The following is a 24491-nucleotide window of genomic DNA, read 5'->3' as shown; positions in this document are numbered from 1 at the left end:
CCCAATCTTTGGGCTACGTCTAGGAAACAAAAAGTCTAATATTATTACAATCCAATGATTATAACCTGATTATAATCCATAATCTATTACAACTCAATATTGCCGCAAGAACCAATTTTCACATCACACCTTATGAAACAATCCCTAACCCAAAGCCCTTTTAAACAAGTGTTTTTCCCCCTTTAGAGTTGAAAGTAGTTACAACATGTCAACCATAAATTGGCGAATATAAGCAATAGCCAATTGGCAAATAGAAGCCCAAAATTTTGTGCCATTGGAAAATAGTATGAAGTATGTACAGTACTTCCTTGATCAATCACCACAAATTAACAATCTCCCACTTGGGGACTGATCAGACTCCACACTAGACAACAATCTCCCACTTGGAGACTAATTCTATAGCAATACCACTACTACATGGGGCTTCCACTAGATCAAACCACCTTGGACTCTATTGTTCTTTAATTTTTTTTAGTCTAGAAGACCAACCAAAGCTAAAGATGGATTCAACTTCTCTCTTGTCACTACTTTTGTAAACATGTCCGTTGGATTATCATTTGTATGTATCTTATCTAGCTTTAACTGTCCATCATCTAAAACTGACTGAATGAAATGGTACCACAACTGAATGTGTTTTGTCTTTGAATATGGAGTTGAATTCTTTGTAAGATGAATGAAACTTTAACTATCTATAAACAAATAATTATCCCTCTGAGGGCATCCTAATTCTTCCAAGAAGAACTAAAGCCATATCATCTGCTTGGACACATCTGTAGCAGCAACTTACTCTACCTCTATAGTGGATAAAGCATTAACCTTTCATAACCTAGAAACCCAACTCATGACTACCCCACCAATAGTAAATACATAACCTATAGTACTCCACCTGGTATCAATACCCCCTACTAAATGTGAGTCAATATAGCCCTATAAGTCAGTAGTAGAGCCCCCAAAGTGTAAACACTTACTGGATATCCCTCTCAAATATCTAAGAATCCATTTGATTACATTCCAATACTCAATTTTTGGATGACTCATATACATACTAATGACTCCCACTGCATGTACAATATCTAGCCTTGTACATACCATAACATACATTAAGCTTCCTATAGTTGAAGCATAGGGTACCTTAGAAATCTTATCCTCTGCTTCTTGCATCTTTGAACACATCTCATTAGTCAACTTCAAATGATTAGGTAAAGGTATGCTGACAACTTTAGCATTCTTCATAGAGAAATGTTGCAACACCTTCTCAACATAATTAGCCTGAGATAGCATTGATTTTCTATTCTTCCTATCTCTACAAATCTTCATACCAAGGATTTGTTTTTTTGCACTCGAATCCTTCATAAAAAATGCATGTGCTAATTGGCATTTCAACCCCTTAATGTGATCCATGTTAGGCCCAACTATAAGCATATCATCAACATATAAACATAAAATAATGTAGCTATTATCATCCAACCTCTTAAATTGAACAAAATGATTTGAGTGACACCTATTATATCCATGCTCATGCAATATTACTATCAAATTTTAGATACCATTGCCAAGGTGCTTGCTTCAAGCCATATAAACTTTTTTTCAATTTCTACACTAAGTTCTCCTTACTTTTGACCTCAAATCCTTGTGGCTAAGCCATATATATCTCTTCATCCAAATCACTATGAAGGAAGGCTATTTTAACATCAAGCTGCTCCAAATACAAATCTTAAGTAGCCACAATACTTAAAATAGTGTGAATAGAAGTCATTTTAACTATAGGAGAGAATATCTCATCAAAATCAATGCCTTTTTTCTATGTAAATCATTTTACAACTAACCTGGCTTTAAATCTTTTCTTACCTCCATCCTCTTCTTTCAACTTTTAAACCCATTTATTTTGTAAAGTTCTTTTACCTATAGGAAACTTACATAAATCCCATGACTCATTTTCAGCAGAGTCCATTTTATCTTTCATTGCAAACTCCCACTGAATCTTAGTATCCACCTACACAACTTCATCATAATATTTAGGCTTACTAGCATCAGTTGGTAAAATAGAATACAAAAAGGGAGAAAATATTTCTAGAGGTCTAATGATCCTTGTTGATTGTCTAACATTCACTGGTGTGTGTGGTATTTGTTATTTTAGTTGTTGCACATCATGAGGAATGGCTAGAACATGATCATCTTTTGGAGTATCATCCAACACTACATAATCATTTCTTTCTTCTCATGTTGTTGCAATAGATCTTTGTATACCATTTTCTCATTGAATATGACATCCTTGCTTCTTACAATTTTACAATTTTACAATTTTCAAAGCCTATAACCATATTCAATAATGCCATATCCAACACATACACATTTCTTTGACTTAGGTTCAAGCTTAGTTCTATTTTTAGAATTGATATGAACAAATGCTTCACAACCAAAAGTTTTGAGAAAAGAATAACTCACCTTCTTATCAGTCAATGCTTCCTCTAGAATACCACAACCCAAATGAGTAGAGGGACCTCTATTAATCAAATATACAATAGTATTGATAGTCTTTGCCCACATATGTAATGGCAACTCAACATGCAATCTCATGTTTGTTGCATGCTCCATTATAGTCTTGTTCATGCATTCAACCACTCCATTTTCTTGTGGAGTCCTTGGAATTTTTTCTACCTACAAATACCATTAGTGGAGAAATAATCTTCAAATTCATGACTATAATACTCTACCACCATTATTAGATCTAAGACATTTTAATTTCTTACTAGTCTCATTTTCAACCAAGCATTTCCATTTCTTTAAAGTTTGAAATACATCAAATTTTTGTTTAAGGAAATAAACCCATACTTTTCTAGTTGCATCATCAATAAATGTAACCTAATAATGAGAGCCACCAAGGGAAGATACATGAGCCGATCCACATACATCTATATGCACAAGCTCTAATTTCTCCTTTTTATTTTTCTTTCCAGTCTTCACAAAACACATTCTCTTTTGTTTTCCATACACACAACTTTCATAGATATCCATATTAACATATTTCAGACCTGGTAAAACTTTCTTTGAATGAAGTACTTTCATACCTTTCTCACTCATGTGTCCAAGTCTGTTGTGCCACAAAACTGTATCAGAATTTACAACAACTATTTGTTCTCCCTACTCAACTGCAGTAACTATTCCTAAACATCCATGTTTCTCTAAAATAATTAAAGTAGAAGGAACAATATGACCGTACACAGATATAAGATGGCTACTTTCACACCTTTTGCTACTACAAGGGAACCTTTTGAAACCTTCCAATTTTTATCATTAAAAGTAACTACACAACCCTCATCACCAAGTTGCCTTGCTGAAATTAAATTCCTACTCAGCCTTGGAACATGTCTTACCTTATGTAGTAGCCAATGATTCCCATTCTGTAGCTTAATCTTAACTTTTCCCTTTCCAACAATCTTTTAGGGTTCATTATCCCCCAAATAAACAAGTCCAAAATCTCCTTGGACATAATCAATGAAATAAAATCTTTGAGGTGTAGCATGAAATGAAGCACCATAATCTAAAACTCATGAATCATCAACACTTTCTAAAGATAGAATCAAAGCATCCTCTTCGAATTTGTTACTTACCATATTTGCCTCCTTGTCTCCATCTTTCTTTTCTCCTTCATTTTTCTTTTGAGTCCAACAATCTCTTTTCTTATGCCTAGTTTTACCATAGTACTAGTAGTTGTTTGGTCCTCTTGATTGATACCTCCTCCCCTTTGACTTTTCTCTTGATTTCTCACTATTTTTGGAATTACTTCTTTTCTCAGTCATTCTACTTTTTCTTTGTGCATTCAAAACACTTTCTAATGTAGATCCACCTAAAAATTTCCTATGAGTTTCCTCACTTAGAATAACACCAATCACATCATCATATTTTAGGGTATTAGATCTAAAAATAGAATTACTCATAGCCATTACCAAGCCATTCCAGCTTTTAGGCAAAGAACACAAAATCAAGAGAACCCTAATTTTTTAATCAAAATTAATACCCATAGAAGATAACTAATTAGTAACAATATTAAACTCATTTAAATAAACTACAACAGATCCACCTTCTGTCATTTTTATATTAAATAAACACTTCATGAGAAATATCTTATTTGAAGCACAAGGCTTTTCATACAATTTCACTAGGGTTTCCATCAACTCTTTTATCATCTTCACTTTTGTAATATTAAATGCCACTAATGGTTTTGGACATAATCAAATGCTTCTAAGTGCCTTTTTCTCTAAAAGATCTCATTTGTCATTTGACATAGATCCCTGCTTCTTGGTTTTGCCTTCCAACAACTTCCATAAATCCTTCTGATAAAGATAGTCTTCCATTTGCATCTTCCATAATTGAAAGTTCTTCCCATTAAACTTGTCAACCCTTAGCTTACTCTCGTCTACCATTGCTCCCACTCAATTGTGGGAATTTCTTATAGAAGATAACTGAAAAAACATCACTTTGATACCACTTGTTAGGATTTAACCACAGACAAAATAACAATTATATGAAAATATAAACAATATTAAAAAATAATAGATCACACGAAAAATAACACAAGACACCAAGATTTAACATGGTTCACCCAATCCTTGAGCTACATCCACCAAAAAACAAGTCCAATATTATTACAATCTAGTGATTACAACCTAATTACAATTTGTAATCCCTTATAGCTCCCTAACCCTAAGCCCTTTTATACAAGTATTTTTCCACTTTAGGGTTAAAACTAGTTACAACATATCGGCCATAAATTAGTGAATATAAGCAATAACCAATTGGCAAATAGTAGCCCAAATTTTGTGCCATTGGTGAATAGTAGCAAATTTTTTTTTGGGGTGATGCCTAGAACCCCAAAGAATTTATAAAGTATGTATAGTACTTCTTTGGTCAGTCACCACAAATTAACCATCTCTCAGTTGGGGACTGATCAGACTATTGTTGATCTCAGATTGGTTTTGACAATTGAGTGTCAACACACTTAAGAAAATTTCTAAGTTGATGTCGAGTCACAATATGTGTTGAGCCAAAAATTCAACAAGTGTCGAGTCATTCAGATGTGGAGAAAATAGATAGTGCTGAGCAAGTTTTAGATGCCAAGTGACTAATAGATGCCGAGAAAAGTTCAAGTGCCGAGCAAGACAAAATTTAGTATGTGTCGAGTATTAGTAATCAAAGTGCAGAGTAACATAGAATCAACATAAGAGTTTATGCCTTTATAAAGTAAGATGTAAACTATTTTTGAGTTGACATATGGGTAAATCTTAAAGGATTAAAAGATAAGATCGAATCTATTCAATTCCCTACGCAATCGACATTCAATCAATCAGAAAAATAGAAAAATTTGAGTGGGAAGGATGGATGAATCTCAATTATAGATTTATACCTAACTCTAAGTCACAAAATCCTTTTTAAGGAGGTCAAAACCCCATAGTTCAAAATGTATGAGAGAGTGTGCGAGAAGAGAATGCATGCAAGGAGATAAAACTATCAAAGTTTGAAGGTAGTGAAAGGGGCGAATTGATTTACAAGAAGGACAACATTACAATATCAGTTAGCAGAGTAGAGAAGCAAGGTCACAATAGTTTCATCCCAAATCAGTGAGGATTAGATTGGATAGAACAAGGATATGAAATTAGCAATAGTAGATTGCAAGCAATCAGGTCAAACATTCTACTATACTTTCTAACAATTGTATTAGTAGAATGAAATCCTACGGGGATAGGTTCATTTAATAGCCATTCTATAAAGCCTTTAATAGGGTGACATTCCAAGTGAATATTTTGTAAATTCTTTAGCCAGGTACATTTTTGATAGAGTGTTAAAATCCTTTAATAGGGTAGGATCTAACAATCCTTGTAAGCTTTTAACAAAGCAAACCTTTCATAGGGAAGACCATGAGAATGGTCAAAATATGTAAGCTTAATAAGTGAACTTCATTGTTGCAGTAGTGAAGAGTTGTGGTGTCATCCCCACTCCATTTTTACCTTCTCATTAGAGAGTTTCTGGATAATCATATCTAGTGTCAATTGTTTATGTGGATTCATTTAAATTACATGCTATTTTTATATGTTTATGCATGAAATATTTTAGAGTTTAAAAGTTTTATTGGTTAAAGTTTAATACTTTTGATTCACCCCCCCTCTCAGAAGTATACTTCCTGCTTGTTAATTTCCAACAATTGGTATTAGAGCTTAGTTCTCATTAGGAGAATCTTTATAGCTTGGAGAAAAGATCTTGAGATGGAAGTTTACAGGTTGGGAAAAACCATTGAGAATCAGGAGATTGAGATACACCTCCTACTGCAACAATAGGACGAAACTTGAAATGCCTTGAGTAGTTTGCTAAAGAGAAGGAAAGAGATTGCCATAGCTAAGAATGAGACTCAATACAAGGAGATTGATACCACAAAGTTATTTTTAGATGGTAACTCATGTGAATTTGATGCAACAATTGCAGATCTCATAGACAAGAACAGAGCACAAGTTGAAGAGATTAGAAATCTCAAGTTGGAGCAAGAATCACAAGCAATACTACTATGTGAAGCAACCAAACAAAAGAAGAAAGCCATTGAGGATAAGGCCATGATTAAAGAAGACAAAAACCTTTTTCAAAAAAATTGGGAGAAAGGTCACTAGAGTTGTTAAGGATCTCAAACATGTAGTTGGATACCTTGAGCCAAATGATGAATGCCCATCATGAGTTGAATGTTAATGACATTGAAATAACCACATTGAAGTTGCAAAATGAGTAGCTGCAGAATGACCTAAAAGAGAGAAGGATTTTTTTGAAAGCTTCAACAAGCCAAATGAAGCCATCAAGTACTTTTAGGAACTACTAAAATCCCCTAGATCTAGTAAAGACACATCAGCTTTGGGCTACACAAACACTGAGAAAGGAGAGTCATCCAAGACTTTTGGACAAAGGAATAAAAAAGGTAAGAACTCCAAACCCACTTATCATTTTTATGGTAAGAAAGAAAGGACATACAACTAATGATTGCAGGAACAAGAATGGTAGTCGGAATGCTAAGCCAAAGAATATGACACATTGTTACAAGTTTAATAAACAAGGTCATTAGGCACATGAATGTAGAAAAAGGATCATGCACGCACCAAGATTTGAAGGACGCTACTACAATTTTTAGAAGTATGGACATAAAGCTTTTGAATGTATATCCAATCCCACATGGTCATCAAATAAGGGAAGAAGCCATGAAAATTCTATAATTGGGATTACAACACAAGACATAGTTGTCAGTACTATCAGGAGTATGGACACATCCATGAGAATTGCATAAGAATACATTTCAGTGGAAGCTATAGTAGATGGTTGAGCCAAACTACATGCTTTAGTTGTTTAAAGACTGGTCACATCAGTAAGCACTACTCAACAATGACAAAGGCACCTAACTTTGACTCAAACAAGGGAAAAGTTAAGGTAGATTTTGAGCATATTAGAGGAGAGATGAATAAGACATGGAAGAATAAAGATGTAAGCAACACATCAAATAAAGGGGTCACTTCACCTAAAGGGTCAAGTGGTCATACTTCATCAATCTAAGCAAGAAGGTGTGTGAGACTGATATTTAAATGCTTTATCATACATCAGTTCCTAGAATGAATTAGAATTGAAAATAATAGAATAGCATGAATAAAGATGCAAGGTAAAATCTTCAAAAGTTTTCATACTACTACCGAGTAAGGAAAGTTGCCCTTAGATGCTAGGTGAAATCTTAGAGTATGTCAAGTTGTCTGCCGAAGTCAATAGAAGCTAAGTAAAAGGAATTTATTATTGAAGCTAAGTAAGAGAAACTCTAGTAGATGTTGAGTGTTGGAAAATCAATGGAGGCCGAGCAAAGAAAAATTGTATAAGGAGCTGAGTGGACAACTGCACATGCACTAAGCATTAAATGCTGTGAAATAAAGGGTATAAATTCAAGTTTTCAATCATTTCTTATCATTGCAAACATAGAGAAAGAGTGAGAAGAGCACAAAAATGATTTCCAAGTAGAGATTGATGCTTTTACAAAGATTCCAACAAAGATTTAGCATTATTTGGATGATCCAAGGTATTTACTCAAGAGCTGAGCTATGCAATTATGAAATTTCTATATTTTGAAACCTTAGTTTTTTGAAATAACATCTAGCTCTAGAAACCCCAAGGATAAGGAACTGTTTGAGGTTTAATTGGTCATAAATGAAGTAAAACAACAAGATTTTAGACCAATTCCTGAAGTGGTTTACAAAAATGACCCTGTCGGTGCTTTATCTATTATCCCACCTAAGGTTGTTATGGTGCAATATGTTAGAAAATGTTAAAATTGAAAAATTGGAGAAATAGGTGACATGGAGATTAGGGAAGCTTATGATTTTTTTTGAGAAAATGGGGTATTGAAGGAGGAATTCCAAATTGTTGAGGGAAAGGGCTTAACCTGTGCCCTAGATTTCCCCATAGTTTTTAAATCTCAATGGATAAGGATAGTGTTGAGCATAATTCATGATGGATTCTTATGGTTGGAGGATGGACCTATTAAATTGACAAAAAAAACATATATAGAGTAATAAGGTACCCAACCCTAGAACGACCAAAAACCTTGAGGAGTGATTCAAAAGAAGCCATAGAGAAGAACACTGGGACTAAGTGGAACAAAAGGTGTATGACAATAGATATAATCAGAGATCCACTTGTAGAATTTTCTGTTAGGATTATATCCCATAAATTCTACTAGTCTAGCTAACTAAACAGTGTCCCATGCATTGCAATTGATGTGGGATATAAACTTGTCAAGAAGGATCATACATATGATCTAGCAGAGGTGCAATTGCAATAGATTTTTAAAACTTTAGGAGCAATAAGGAGATCCAAGAGTGCTTAGTGTATGTTTGGATCAATTTTGATATGTATATACTTTTATGTTGAAAATGAATTCCCTTATTTTGGTAAAATAAGTTAGAAAAAAAATAGGTCCATAATAGAAAAAGTTAATGAGTATATAGAGTAGATGGGAGCCAATTTTGAAACCTTAATGACAAGCTATTTTGAAGACTTTAAGAAGTCTATGAAGCAAAGGCTCAGAATACCAATCTCTCTAATGGATCAACATATAAATGATATTTGTTTCTTAATTGACATTGATTATACACACATCCAAGTAATAGTACCAAGGGTAAGATGACTAAGGCTCCTTGGTTATGAAATTAACATTGATGAGGCATAAAAAAAAATCACAATATTGCTTGCAAAAGACATTGATAAAAGTGCAAAACCTTTTGAAAATTTTGATGTTGTGAAATACAAGGTAGAGATGGAATTGAAGACTACTTCTACCCTAAATAAGAAGGATAAACTAGTCAAGAAACTAAAGGCCAAATTTGGTGAAGGGACTGTTGAAGCAGAAGAAGAAGATCAAGAAGAAGAAGAAGAAGAATAGGGCCAAGGGCCACTTGCCTTAACACAAGGCATGGGTGAAGATGCTGAAGAAGAAGAAGGTGTTGAGGAGGAAGAGAAAGCCAAGGAAGCACCTATCAAGCCAGAGCCAAAGAAAAGAAAAGCTCAAAAAAAGCTTGTAGCTTAGCCCAAAGGCAAGAAGATAGCAAAGCCAATCCCAAAAAAGCCTACTAAAAAGGGAAAGTACGATATCCACAACAAAGGAGGCTAAGGAGCAAGAAAAGAAGAAGGCTATTGAGCAGAAAGGCCCAACTAAGAAGAAGCTAAGAAAAAGGTATGTTGCACTTCCTCAATCAGATGAGGAAAGGACTGAATTTGATGGCAATGGCCAATTTAGAGTGTTAAATAAAACTGCCAAGTCTAATTTAGAAAATATATGTGATAACATTAGAGATAATGTGGACTTATCTAGATTAAAAAGCATTGATTTTAATAAATTGAGCAGAGAAGAATAGAACATAGTTGAAGAATCAATCTACACTATGATGGCCAAGTTCAAAAACACTCCACTTGAACTTGACAATTCAATGCCTAAGGATTTATATTCCATTGTAGAAAATAGATGGCATTATTGCCTTACTATGGAAAAAGAAATACGAGAGTCAACATTGGCTCGAGTAATTCATTAACTCACTAAAGGGAAAATAAGCAAGGCAAATAAGAAGCATGGAAGCAAATTTGCACCCAACTATAGAGCATTCAGTATTCTCCAAAATAAGATTGAGGATGTTGTGAAAAAGTCCACACAAATGTGGAAATTAATCTATGGACTCACAACTTTCAAAGAAGGAGAAGAAGATCCCTTTGAAGGGAGAAATAATGGAGAAAATGATGAAAAAGAAAAGGAAAATGATACAGTGGAGAGGGAAACACAAAAGGATGATATGGAAAAGACTGAAGAGCAACAAATAGAACAAAGTGTGCAAGACACACAATTGCCACCTCCAGGTCCTCCACATGACACTTTTACACCTGCAAAAACTGTAAAAGTAAAGGATGTTCCTAACAATTTTGGTCAGAACATAAACCCATTGATTGCAGAGGATCTCAAGAAGGTCCTTGACCAAACAACTCTACAAGCTCAATTATGTAGCAATCTAGTGTTGTTCAGTGTAGATGAATTGCACAAGGCAATAGCTGATTTGACTAGGGATAGGATGGAAACACAAGAAACATCTTTAGTCATCCCTATAACTATAAGTGGATAACATAAAGAGGAAGCTGTACAAGATACATCAGCTAAGATTGACTCCACAATCAAAGTGACTACAACTATAGAGGATCCAACAAGGGATCAAACATGATAGATGGATACTACTATTCCTATTGCACAAGTATAAGATGCACCACCTCAGATAATAATCATTGATCAAGGAAGATCAAAAGAAGAGAAGGAGACCCCAAAAGAAAAGGAGTAACAAGCTATTCAAACTTTGGTTAATATGCTGACTTCTAGGACTCCAACAAAAATGCAACAAAAGTTGAGCATTGAAGTAGTACCACTTCAAATATCATCACTGGGCTTGAGCTCTGTGTGCTAGAAAATGAGACCTGCAAGAAGTGTGGGTTAACAAATAAGCACTAGTTTAAAATTTTGAAATTGCATCAAAGACTTATCAAGATGAAAAGAACAAAGTACCAACTAATGCTTGCTTGGGTTTTGCAACCCTAAGCAACCAAAAAATCCAACCTTCTAGCCACCTCTATAGCTCAACAAGGACACCGATGAGAGACCTTGTTGGTGTGTTAAGATGGGGGGGGGGGGGGGGGGGGGTGAGGGCGGGGGGGTGTTTGATGTGCTCTCCCAAACACAACAATAAATGAATCTCTTGAGTGAGTGAGTGCAAGTGTGTATGCAAGTAAAGTATGAATCTAAACTAAATGAGATGAAGAACACCTCAAAAAATGGCTACGGAGAGAGCCATTCTTGAAGGCATTGAAAGATGAAGGTGATATGTAATGAAAAAGCTAAGTAAATGTGCAAACTACGATAGAAATGCAAGCTAAAATGAAGCTACAAATGCATGTAGAAACTAGATTAACAATGCATAATGTAAACTAAATCAACTACCCAATTGTTAGTATGAATCTACAAAATCACTATGAGACTCTACTAATGCAAACTCAAACTACCATGAAAGCTCAAACTATGAATGCAAACTCAAATTTCAAACCAACATGGTAACAATGCAAATGATGGGAGATGCAAATGCTTGAGACAAGCCCTCTATTTATAGGCTTGACGAAGGGCTTGTTGAGGTGGCATCCAAGTAAGTGCCACATAAGGTGGCATGCAAATGGTCAAAAATTTAAAGTTTGCTCACACATGTGTGAGAAAACTTGAGAAGAAGAGTGGGAGACAAGAGTGTGTTGGCATGCCATCTCACACATGTGTGAGCACACTCTTAGGCTAATGAGAGGGATTAGGGAGATAATTAGGAATGATTAAGTGGGATTAGAGAAGAAATAGGCTTAAGAGGATGAAAATGATGGGTGTAGACTAGGCTCTAGGTTGGTTTAAGATTAAATTAAATGAGATTTAATTTAATCATGGGTTTAGAATAATTAATAGGATGTGAGGATTTGAATAAATGAAATTTATTTAAAAAGGGGGAAAGATGGAGGGTCATGTGTTAAATTAATTTAACACATTAAGGTTAGAAGTATTTAAATAATATTTAAATACTTAGGAGAATGAACTTATTTAATTAATTAGCTTAATTAAATAAGTAGAGAAATGTGAACAATATAATTAATTAATTAAATTACAATGTCATGAGAAATATTAAAATTAATTAATATAGTGTTTAAGGACGATTTTAAACGTCTACATTTTGCCCCTCTTTGATGTGATGTTGGAACAACATCATATCAAAGAAAAGAAAATATAGGTTACCCTAGAGAAGGAAGGAGTCCTATGGCGACGACAGAGGAGGAGGGTGCCCCCTCGAAAAAATTGTGCAAAAAATAATTTTTTGACAATTTTTGCGAAAAGGTCTTAAGAAAGAAGAAAAAGAAGAGAAAAGGGGAATAAATGACAACATTTGCATGACTTGCGAGTAAACAGGGGACAGATACAACTCAAATAAGAGCGGGGCTCAAACGGGGTTTGTCGGGGGGCTTATATAAGCCTCTGAGGGGTCCAAAGAAGGTCATTGTCACATCGCGAGTAGAGCACATAGAGCCGATATGGACCCTATTGATCGATTGCAGCTTGGTGAGTGCGTGCGGGAGTACCAACGAGCAGCGAAGATGGGCCCACCGGTAAGTCATCTGATCCTCTTCGTGTTTTGGTAGGTTAGGCTAGACTAGGTGCATTTATGAAGGCATAAATGCACTAAAAAGAGGTCCGGGTGGAGATGAAAGTCTCTACCCTGTCGTCTATGCAGATGACAAAATAGGGATCTCGACATCTGCAGAGATGACAAGAAACATCCTATCGTTTGCGCAGATGCCAAAAGAGGGGAATTGCTCGCGGAGACGATAGGATGTAGCCTATCATCTTCGCGAATGACAAAGGCAAGCAGAGACGACGAAACAAACATCGTCATCTCTGCAGACAACAAAACATGGAACTAGTGTCTGCGCGGATCAACATCTCCACTGATCGATGTCTACGCGGATCTGTGTCTCCGTTGATCAACGTCTATGTAGATTGACGTCTACACTGAAAATGGCCATGCCAATGAGGTTATAATAGGGGGACGCAAGGGAAGATGCTCCACTGTAGGGACATCATAGGCTAGCAAAATTGACTCTCTGCATGTCTATGCTGCAGGAGGAGACGGTGGTGTTTAGGTCAAGGGAGCACTATCCTCTGACCATGACAATACAGGAGAGGCTGATGGATGCAGATTGGGGACACGTGCGGCTATGTGGGCTAGAGCATGTTCATGAGTGGCCAGATCTGAGGGCCCATTTAGTGTAGCTATCGGCTCTCATAGAGCGATGACACACACCCACTGAGAGTTTCCATCTGCCGACAAGGGAGACCATAGTCACACTCCTAGATGTGTGGCGGATCCTTCGAGTGTTGATCAGAGGAGCGTACCCAGAGTATGTACTGGAGGGGTCATATCCATTTCTAAGGGAGTGCTTTGGCCAATGGTGACTGAGATTTCCCATCCAGCGATCATGATTGTCATGGAGGGGTGCACTAGAGAAAAGGCTACCGAGGCTAGCAGTATACCTAGCCTCACTGATATGGCAGATGCTGCTAGATCACGTAGGACACAGGTGGTCGATCGCATGGGCACAAGTGCTGAGCACTCTACTACAAGAGGAGGGAGTAGTCTACTGCTGGGGACAGACTATCCTAGCTGAGTTATATCATGATCTACACATGTGTGCATATCAGACCCAACGCACGGTAGGACCAGGACTGACACTACTGATGGTCTAGTCATAGGAGCACATCGAAGTCACACAGCTGATCACTCGGCGAGAGACTAGGAAATAGAGTCTGTGGGGTTCTAGCATCGATGTATAGATGAGATCATCATGTTTGAGTGGACTCTGTACGATGGGGTAGAGTGGTGGGGGCAGACACTAGCAACAAGGGGTGAGGATGACACGGAGGATTAGATGTACCTCCCGTACACATAGATAGACTGTTGGATCATTAGCCAATCCATGCACGTGATCATGCACTATATGCCCTCTCGAGTGAAATGACAGTTTGGCAGGGTACAAGATACAGTGGCAAATAGATTCTTATATCCTGTGGTGTCACGAGAGTATGGCTAGCTATGGGGACACGAGACCACTGTACGATTAGCCTGAGATTCTTGGATGGGGATGGCAGTAGTGCCATGGGTGCATGGCCAGGACAGGGGAGATGCAGGTATGACACTAGCGTATACACAGTGGTGGGCAGCCCACCAGCGGGTCAGGCTGACAGTGCCAGGGGCACTGCCGCTAGTAGAGTAGGCACAGGGAGAGGGGGATGGAGCAGGGGATGGTGGGAAGGTAGCCATGATGCCACCACCAGCTCAGGGGGCACAAGAGGGACCACACGAGCGTAGAGTTTGAGCGCGGAGAGGGCCAGGGCCAGTACTAGCACAAAGGCCACCACAGACAACACCCCAAGTACAGGTGTAGGTACAGGCACACACACAAGCACCACCGCAAGCACCACCATAGGCACCACCGCAGGCACCTCCACAGAGATAGGTACAGGGGGAGGACCCAGACATGGTCAAGGCTGAGAGGGACAACCTGCGGACAGAGGTAGCCCATCTACAGGGGATAGCACAGGTGCAGCAGGCACGAGAAAACAACTTAGAGGAGGCCATGGAGGCCATACAGGAAGAGCTGCAGGTGCAGAGGGTCAGGGGGGATAGTGCACAAGAGGCCTTAATAGCCTTACAGGCATGGGTGGATGCTGGGGAGTTTGCAGGGATGGGCACCCAGACAGGGGTGGAGGATCGGGCAGAGGTAGAGAGGCTCCTAGCAGAGGTAGCTGGCTTACAGGCTGAGCGGGCCACCCATCAGGCGTAGCTGGACGGATACCACAGGCAATGGGACATAGCCATGCAGATGGTACAACCGAGAGCAGCCATCGCAGTGCTGTAGGAGGCCCTCATAGCTAGCCAAGCAGAGATGCGGGCCATACGAGAGGCAACGTATTATAGGTCACTGTATAGGGAGGCCGTGCCTGCTGACCATTAGCAGCCAGATTTTGAGAGGGGAGCCAGCTCATGGATCTCAGGTGGCAGAGCCAGATCAGAGCAGTCCATAGGATAGTAGAGACCTCCTCAAGGGGGGGATACAGGGGGGGTAGGGCCCTCACAGCCAGCTACTTGATTGTATAGGGTGATCAGTGGTTTTGATAGACATGTGCAGATGCAGCTATTTTTGATGATGCATTTTTACTACATGATTCTACATGATGTATATGGACTTTACAAACATTTTTTTTTTGAGATATATACATCACATGATTTGATGATTCTATGTGTGTATGGATGCATGTGATGCATATGTATGGATTATGATGTGGATAGTAATGTTGGGGATGCAGGATGTGATGCTATGTGATGTTTCCTATGATGCATGCATATGTACATGATGCCTAACATGTGTGTGATGCAGATTAGTGGGTGATTATGAGATGTATGCATTGTTTTATGGATGCATGATATATAGAAGTTAGATGTGATTATGATGTATATGCCCCTACATGTGATGACTAAAATGAATGTAATTACTGAACTCATGCAATGAACTAAAAAAAGAAAAGAAAAGTCTAAGGAACACTAAATGAGATGAATCAAATGAACACTAATGAAATGGAAAATGAATGAATGCAATAATGGTAAGTCAATACAAATTAATGGAAATAAACTAAATGAATATCTGTCATAACTGTCACTCATAGAAACTCAGTAGCCTAGCATAGGAGGGAGGAAATAAATAGGACCTTGTCTCAAGCATGACTCGAATGAAACCCTAGACTACATGCATCTGAACTATATGATATCAAGAGATTCCATTGTGTTTATATGGAGAGCACACCTTAAGTTGATTTTGCAAAATGAGTTTATGCATTATATGCTATAGAAGCATAAATGTCATGACTCTTTTGCATGGACTAGACATACAAAACCATAGAGACTTTAGGACAATAGGTGTAGTTTACATAGTCATGATGGATCAAATGTCATATACGCAATGGAGAGGTCTGGGCACACCCAAAGTCTTTTAGGGATCTTTGGTGGGACGTGTGCTAACCCATTGCCCCCATTATGCAATGCATTAACATAACCTGCAACTGACACACATGAAGTAAAGTCTCAAACATAGATCATACCGCAAAAACATGTGTAGTTAATGACAGCTATTCCGGTATGACCAAAATATGGAAGATCAAGGTGCACCATAAAAGGCTATCACTAACACACAAATAAAATCAACCAAAAAGAAACCTCATGACCAAGTAGTCATTCAGTCCATAGTTCCTACCAAGAACCTTAGGTCTAGAAGTGAATGTCACAATGTCACCTATAGGAAGGATGCATCCTATGAAAGTGTGTCAAGTTGAAATGTCAAATGATCATAATATTGTTTTTTTTTAGCAAGGGCTGTGAAGCGAACAAGTTTCTTGAAGCATTAAGTTTTAAATGGTGATTTTGTGTAAGTCCAAGGGTGGTTACTGTTGTCAAATAGCTCAGCGTAATGGGATGACAATCACTTGACAGAAAATGCCTCATGAACTAGAGGTCTTTCAAAAGATGGAAGTGAAATGAAGCCTCGTAGAAAAGAGGTCTTTATTAGATGCATGAAATGCAAATCGCTAGATAAGACTTTGCACAAAGGAAGTGGAATGGTGGAATGGAATGAAGCAAAATGAGCCTTATAGACAATGGATGAATCCATACTTTTTTCAGGAACATTTTTTTGCTTTGTAGGGCTTTTTTCAAGAACATTTTATGAATTTTTTTGGATTTTTTGATTTTCTAATTTTTTTTGGATTTTTTGGGACTATAAACACTGTACAGGAATTACAAAGGCTCAAGCATAGAACCGTTTGAGATGCTGGATATTTATAGGCTCAGGGAGCGGATCTCCCTCTGGAGTAGCAATCTGATAGGCCCCAAAACCATATTTGGCTATAATGATAAACAGACCTAGCCAATTTGCCTCAAATTTTCCTTTCTTTTCATGGTTCTGGAGGTTCTTCATGTTATGCTGCAAAACTAAGTCACCCACTTCAAATTCCCATGGCTTGACTTTCTTATGATATTGAAGCTGAAGGTGATTTTGATACACGTGGAGGTGGTTTAGGGCATTCAGTCGTCTCTCATCAAGGAGTGTTAGCTCTTGCAAGTGAGAAATTTGATAATCTTCTTCGGATATCAAATTCTTGAGAGAGATTCTGAGGGAAGGGAGCTCAATTTCAATGGGCAAGACAACTTCAGAACCATAAAAAAGGGAAAATGGGGTGGCTCCTATGGGGGTATGGTAGGCCCAAAGGGCGGGAGCAACTTGGATGTGCCAATCACGGCCAGCTGCATCAACGATTTTCTTGAGGATTTTCAAGATGGTTTTATTGGTAACTTCAACTTGGCCATTGCCTTGGGGGTAGTATTTGGTGGAAAAATGCTGGGTGATGTCGAATTTCCTACATAGTGTGGCAACCTCTTGATTTTTGAAGGGGGTTCCATTATCAGTCATGATATCTTGAGGTATACCGAAACGAAAAATAATATAATTCAGGATAAACTTTGAAATCTATTTTCCAGTGATGTAGGTTAATGGAATAGCCTCGACCCACTTTGTGAAGTACTCAGTGGCGGTAATAATGTACTTGTGGCCATTTGAGGAATTTGGGTATACTTGACCAACAAGATCGAATCCTCAGTGGGAAAAGGGCCATGGAGTGATGGTGGGCTGAAGGTCTTGGGCGGGAGCGTGTATCAAATCACCATGCTGCTAACATGGAACACATCTTTTCACAAACTGATATGCATCTGCTTCCATAGTGGGCCAATAGTAACCTGTCCTAAGAAGCTTTTTTGCTAACATAAGGCCGCTAGAGTGGGCACCACAAATCCCTTGGTGAACCTCTTCTAATGCCATTCGAGCTTCATCTGAACTAAGACATCGAAGGAGGGTTCCATCAAAGTGTTTTTGGAAAAGTGTATCACCTAGGATGGTATAGCGGGCGGTTCGACGGATGAAGGTTTTGCTTTGGTTTGGGGTGAGGGCTATGGGAATGGTTTTGTGATGTAAATAGGCAAAGATGTCAACATATCATGGAGAATCAGGACCAACAATCTCACACACCAACCCTGAATCAGTTTGCTCATAAGCAGGAGTAAAAAGATTCTCAATGAGAAACTCACATTTAGGACTATATTCTGGCATGGCAATCATAGAGGCAATAGTAGCTATGGCATCTGCTGCTTTATTATTAGCCCTTGGAATCTATTGAAAAACAATCTCTATAAAATGTTGCTTAAGATCCTCAACTATTTTGTGGTAGGGCAAAAATTTCTCATCCTTGGTGTGGTATGCATCTGTGACTTGTTTAATGACCAATTGTGAGTCTCTAAAGACAAGAAGGTTTTTGATATTCCATCTGATAGCTTGATGTAGTCCTCAGACTAAACCTTCATACTCATCTATATTGTTTGTGCAAGGGAATGATATTTTATAAGACTTTGGAATGAGATCCCCTTGTGGTGTCACAAACAAAATTCTTGCCCTCGATCCCTTTTGTGTAAAGGATCCATCAAAAAACAATTTCCATGGTGTAGTAGGGACTAGGGTCATCATTGTGTCATCTAGAAAATTGGCTACAATGGGATGGTTCCCTTGAAGAGGAGCTTCAACAAGCTGATTTGCAATTACTTTTCCTTTAATGGCCTTACGATCCTTATAAACAATGTCGAATTCACTCAAAATTAAGACCCGTTTTGTTGCTCGACCAGTGAGGGCGGCTTTTGATAACAAATACTTGAGTGGATCTATCTTGGCAATGAGATATGTAGTATGATTAAGCATATAATGATGTAGTTTTTGCATACAAAAGACTATAGCCAAACATTCTCTCTCAATAGCAGTGTAGCTTAACTCATAGGCAACTAGTGTTCGACTGAGGTAATATATGGCTTGCTCATTCCCCTTATCATCTAATTGTGCCAAAAGTGCTCCTAAGGCAACTAAAGTAGCTGAAATGTATAGAATCAATGGTCGTCCTATAACTGGAGGCACTAAAACTAGAGGATTAGCCAAATATGTCTTAATTTGTTCAAATGCTTTTTGGCATAGGCAATCCCATTGAAACTTGTTTCCCTTGCAAAGCAAATGCTGAAGTGGATGGACTTTATCTGCTAGTTGTGACAAAAATCTCCTAATAGATTGTAACTTTCCTTGAAAACTGCGGAGTTGTTTCAATGTGGTAGGTGGAGGCATATCCATGATGGCCTTTACTTTTGCTAGATCTACTTCAATACCTCTTCTGGAGACGATGTAGCCTAACAGTTTGCCTGATTTGACCCTAAATACACATTTCTTAGGATTAAGGCATACTTTATATTTCTCCAACCTATCAAAAATAATGGAAAGGACATCAATGTGGGATTCTCTTGTCTTAGATTTTTTAAGGATATCATCAACATAGTCCTCCATTATGACATGTAGAAGATCATGGAATATGGTAGTCATTGCGCATTGATAAGTGGCACCGACTTTTTTCAAGCCAAAAGGCATGACTTGATAACAAAAGGTTCCCCATGGGGTGATGAATGCCATTTTATGTTGATCCTCTTCTACAATTCTGATTTGGTTATAACCGAAAAATCCATCCATCAAAGACAACATCTCATGTCCAGCAGTCAAATCCACTATGATGTCTATGTTAGGAAGTGGAAAATCATCCTTAGGACATGCGAGATTTAAATCTCAAAAATTTGAACAAACACGGATGCCCCCAGATGCTTTCCCTATAGGAACAATGTTGGAGACCCACTCAGGGTAGGTAATAGGATGGATGAATTTTTCCTCTAACATTTTCTATAACTCTGCTTTCACTAGGAGTGCTATCTTAGGGTGCATTTTGTGCAACTTTTGCTTTACTGGTTTAATCTTGGGATCAACTATCAAATGATGTACAACCAAATCTATATCTAGGCTAGGCATGTCTTTGTATGTCCATGCAAAATTGATTTTTCCCTTTTTTAAGAATTTGGTCATGGCTTTTTGTTCCTCAAGACTTAAGGTAGCAACAATGTAGGTGATTTGTGGACTATCCTCTGTTCCCAAATTGACTAGAATTGTGTCTTCATTCAAAATAGGTGATTTTTTTGGTGGCAAGGATCTAAATGGCAAGTCAAGCTCTCCCTCCTCTGGCACCTCTAAAAGGTTTTCACCAGAAGATGCGTCCTTTATTTTATCTTTTTCTTCATCCAAAAGTGCCCCAGGGGAGTTTTCACTAGAGGATGTGTCTTTTGTTTTTCCATTTTTATTTTCTTTTTCACTTTTGCAACTAAGAGAGTTGAATTGGCTACCAAAGTAGGCTTCCTCATTGTATTGGATCTCATGTTCATATTCTTGGAGATTCTTAAGGCCAAAAAGTGCCATCACTACTTCATCAGACTTACAGATATCGAGAGCTGGTGGTGTATCTTGAAGGTCCTAGTCTATCATGTCTGGATTGGTGAGAGGTAGGTTAATGGATGAAAGGTCATCTATGGTAATGGCGTGGACATAATTATCTAGGTCATCTTCAATGTATTGGAAAAGTACTTCAAAAAATTCCTCCTCTTCAGTCTCAGAATCAAGTTCAACCATACAATAGTTGTCAGCAAAGGATACCTTAGGTTTAATGGAGCCCAATCCTCATCCTTTAGGATAGCTATTAGTTTCTAAGGGTTGTCTAATTCTATCTTCTTTCGGTCTGAGGTCGATACCATGGTATCCCATGTTTTCAATAATGGGAGGTGCCTTAACATATTTATCTTTAGGAAACTCCACAGGTTCATCTTTTCCATCATAATATAGCCAATCTAGGATATTATCTTCCATGTGCTCATCACTAAGTGAACTCCAATTCTCAAATGTTGTCTTCCTAACTTGCATGGTTTCCTTATTAGTAGAAGGTGACAATTGAGAAGGTTTTCCAAAGGAACGAGGGGAGAGTGGTAGTTGTCCCACACACAAGGCATTTTCAAACTTATACTCTCCCATTCCTAAATCAGCAAAAGTGACCTTCTTTCCTATGGTGTTAATTTTAGTATCTCCAACCTTCTCTTTTCCCTTGTGGGAGCTTGAATCCTCATTAGCTAATTTTGGTACTATTGTGGAAGGTGGTTCTATTATGGTGAGAGATTTAGGCACAACTTTGGCAAACTCACTTATTGGACAAAAATTCATTAGTGCACCTTTCAATCTTTTACAAAACTCAAAAGGAGTGGGATCCCCTGGGATTGTGATTTCTCTTCCTTGGTGGGGGAATTTCAAGCATTGATGATAGGTGGATGGGACTGCCTTTAGTGTATGTATCCACGATCTACCAAGCAAGATGTTATATGGAAAATCCAAGTCTAAGACATGGCATTTAGTATTTATGATAGCCGGTCCCACCTTTAGAGGCAACATGATGACTCCTTTTGATTCGCTTTCTCTTTCATCATATGCTTTTATTGTGATCCTTTTATTAACATCTAGGAGATCCTCTGGTAGTCCCAAGAAACGAATCATTTTCAATGTACAAAGGTTCAAACCGGATCTATTGTCTATAAGGACTCTCTTAATCTTATGTTTCTATATAAGAACTTCAATGTGGAGCGAAAAATTATGACGGGGATCGGGACCTTGAAAATCTTTATCTATGAAGACAAGGTGTTGTTGAGCGGCAAGGTTTCCAATCATGGCAGTGAATTGGGAAGCATTAATGTTTTCAAGAACACGAGACTCCAAGAGAGCCTTTTCTAATATCTCTTTATGGATGGGTGATGTGGTAAGAAGCTCAAGAATGGAGATTTGTGCAGGAGTCTTACCTAGCTGGGACAACACATTATAGTGAGAAGCGGGCCGTTGTGAGGTGGATGGCCCAACAGGCGCATGTGGTATTGTTAGATTAGTGTTATTGGGAGTGGAAACTTGCAAAGTAAGTCTTCCCCATCGAGTGGTGGAATCACAATCAGCTGCTTGTAAAAAAAGGGTATTCACATGAGTGTCTACTTCTTCAATGTGACCACACAAGGAGTCAAACCCTGATATGTGGTTAGTGGAATAATCATTAGGTAATGCATTTGATGCGGAGGCTTGATTTGCATTGTTGGTATTGTTGTTATCATTATTGTGATCGGGAAATGGTTTTTGAAATATCTTCAATTTAGCATTTTTAGAAGTTGGACCTCCTTCCACTTCAATTTCCCCATCATCAACAAGATTTTGGATAAAAAATTTGAGCTTAATACATTTTTTGGTGTCATGTCCTTTGATACGGTGGTATTTACAATATTCATTTTCCCTATACCACTTTGACTTTGGTTCATTTTTATGAAAAGGATGTGTGTTAGGAAATACCATCAAGTTGTGATCCACTAATTTTTGAAAGATGGTCTCCAAAGGTTCACGAAAGTTAGTGAACTTTCTATTTCGATCATAGTCACAATTGTAGTTGTTGCGTGGAAAGAATTGTGTTTGACTTCTAGATTGTTGATTGCTTTGATTGTCATGATTTGAATTGTTGTTGTTCTGATTGTGGTAGTTGTTGTTGTTTCCTCCTTGAAGGTTTTTTACATCAGTAACACCATTGTGTGTAACACCCTTATTCTTGGACCAGGATTTGGGTTTGCTATTGTTGTTTGACTCATTGTTGGAGGATGATGAATTATAATGTTTGATGGTACCTTTTTCCAAAAGTCCATTTTCGATATTCTTGCCCTTTTTGACTAAAGTGGAAAAGTCTTCGGGGCTAGCCATTTTCATGTGGAAGGACATTTCGGGTATCAAATTCTTGATAAATATATCCACAAGATGGGAATCCTCAATTTTATATGGCATACGATTAGCAAGATGTCTCCACCTTTGTAGGAAGTTGGCAAAAGTTTCTCCATTTCATTTTTTTGTGTTGCACAAGTCACTCAATGAGGCATGATGTTCAATGTTGTAAGAGTATTGTGCTATAAACTTGCTTGTCAAATCATTGAATGAAGTAAAGGATCCCTTAGGTAAATTAATTAACCACTCAAGTGCGGGGCCTCCAAGACTTCGTGCAACGAGTCTCTTAAGATATTCATCACTGTAGGCTACTTCTTGGCACAAAATGGAAAATTCCTTGAGATGGGTGACGGGGCATGTCTCTCTCATATACTTGTCAAATTTAGGTATTTCAAAACCGGTTGGAAATGGCACCATATTAATGGATTTATCAAATGGAAAAGGACAAATTTCCTCAAAAGAGACATCCTTCACCCCTTTTTTGTTCATGTTAAGGACCAAATTTCGCAATTCTTGGAATTTTTGGGCCAAATCTTGATTAGGTTGCACTTGTGATTGTTGGGTGTTCACAAATCCACCTCCTAAATTATGGGGAGTCCCAAATGTAGTGGGAGGTGGTGGAGGCACTCCACTTTGGCCAATGTATTGATATGAAGTTGTTGGAATTGGCATGGATGTCTTTACCATAGTGGTTGGCACTTGTAAATAAGAAGAGTGCATTGGTTGTGTCGGAATTGCCATTGGTTGAGCAGGCACTTCTCCAATGCCTAAGCATCCCACAGTTGAAGTTGTCAAGGTAGATTGTGGAATATTAGCATGTGTGGTAACATTGGGCATGACACTAATGATCTGTTGAATATGTTCTACACTCAATTGAAATGTAGGTTGTGTTGAAGTGATAGATGTAGGCATAGCACTAGTTATCACCATGGTTTCTTTCCCTTTGCTAGAAGTCAGAACTGCATTTGAAGTGGGCAACATGGGTGCACCACCTTTTGTAATTTGTCTAAACAAAGTGTTCTCATCAAAGCTTGGGGGAACATTAACACCATCCTTGACCAAGTTTAGGAATATCTCAGTTTTGTTTGCCCTAATGGATTTTTCCATCATTTCCACATTGTAGGGGTCTGCGAGGAATGTCCTGACATCATTAGGTACATCGTTAGGGTCAATAGGATCTTCATCTTGGTATATCTCTTCATCATTATCCCCCAAAGTTGTGTTATGGAAGGGATCTTCTGGTTCTCATGTGGATGTAGAGTTAGGTATGCCGAGGTTTGAACTAGAGGGAATTGTATTCCCTAATGAAGTTGTGAGTGGAGGAAAAGGATTCTCCATCTCTAATTGCCTCAATGATTCCCACAAACGTGACATGGGATAAAATGTGAACCTTCCTAATCGTGTGTGTACCATACAAGAGTGATCAAGCCAATGGGTGGAAGATTATGGAAGAAAAAGAAAATGAGGATAAGAGCTATTAACCTTATGTGATTAAAGGGTCAACTACCCAAGTTTGAACAAAAGACCTTGATTTAGCAAACAAAGATTGACTAGAGGATAGTAGTATCTTT

Source organism: Cupressus sempervirens, chromosome 5, assembly GCF_028749045.1.
Source record: "Cupressus sempervirens isolate cs-2001-9-10 chromosome 5, ASM2874904v1, whole genome shotgun sequence".
Classification (NCBI taxonomy): domain Eukaryota; kingdom Viridiplantae; phylum Streptophyta; class Pinopsida; order Cupressales; family Cupressaceae; genus Cupressus; species Cupressus sempervirens.
Note: the sequence above shows the minus strand (reverse complement) of the source record.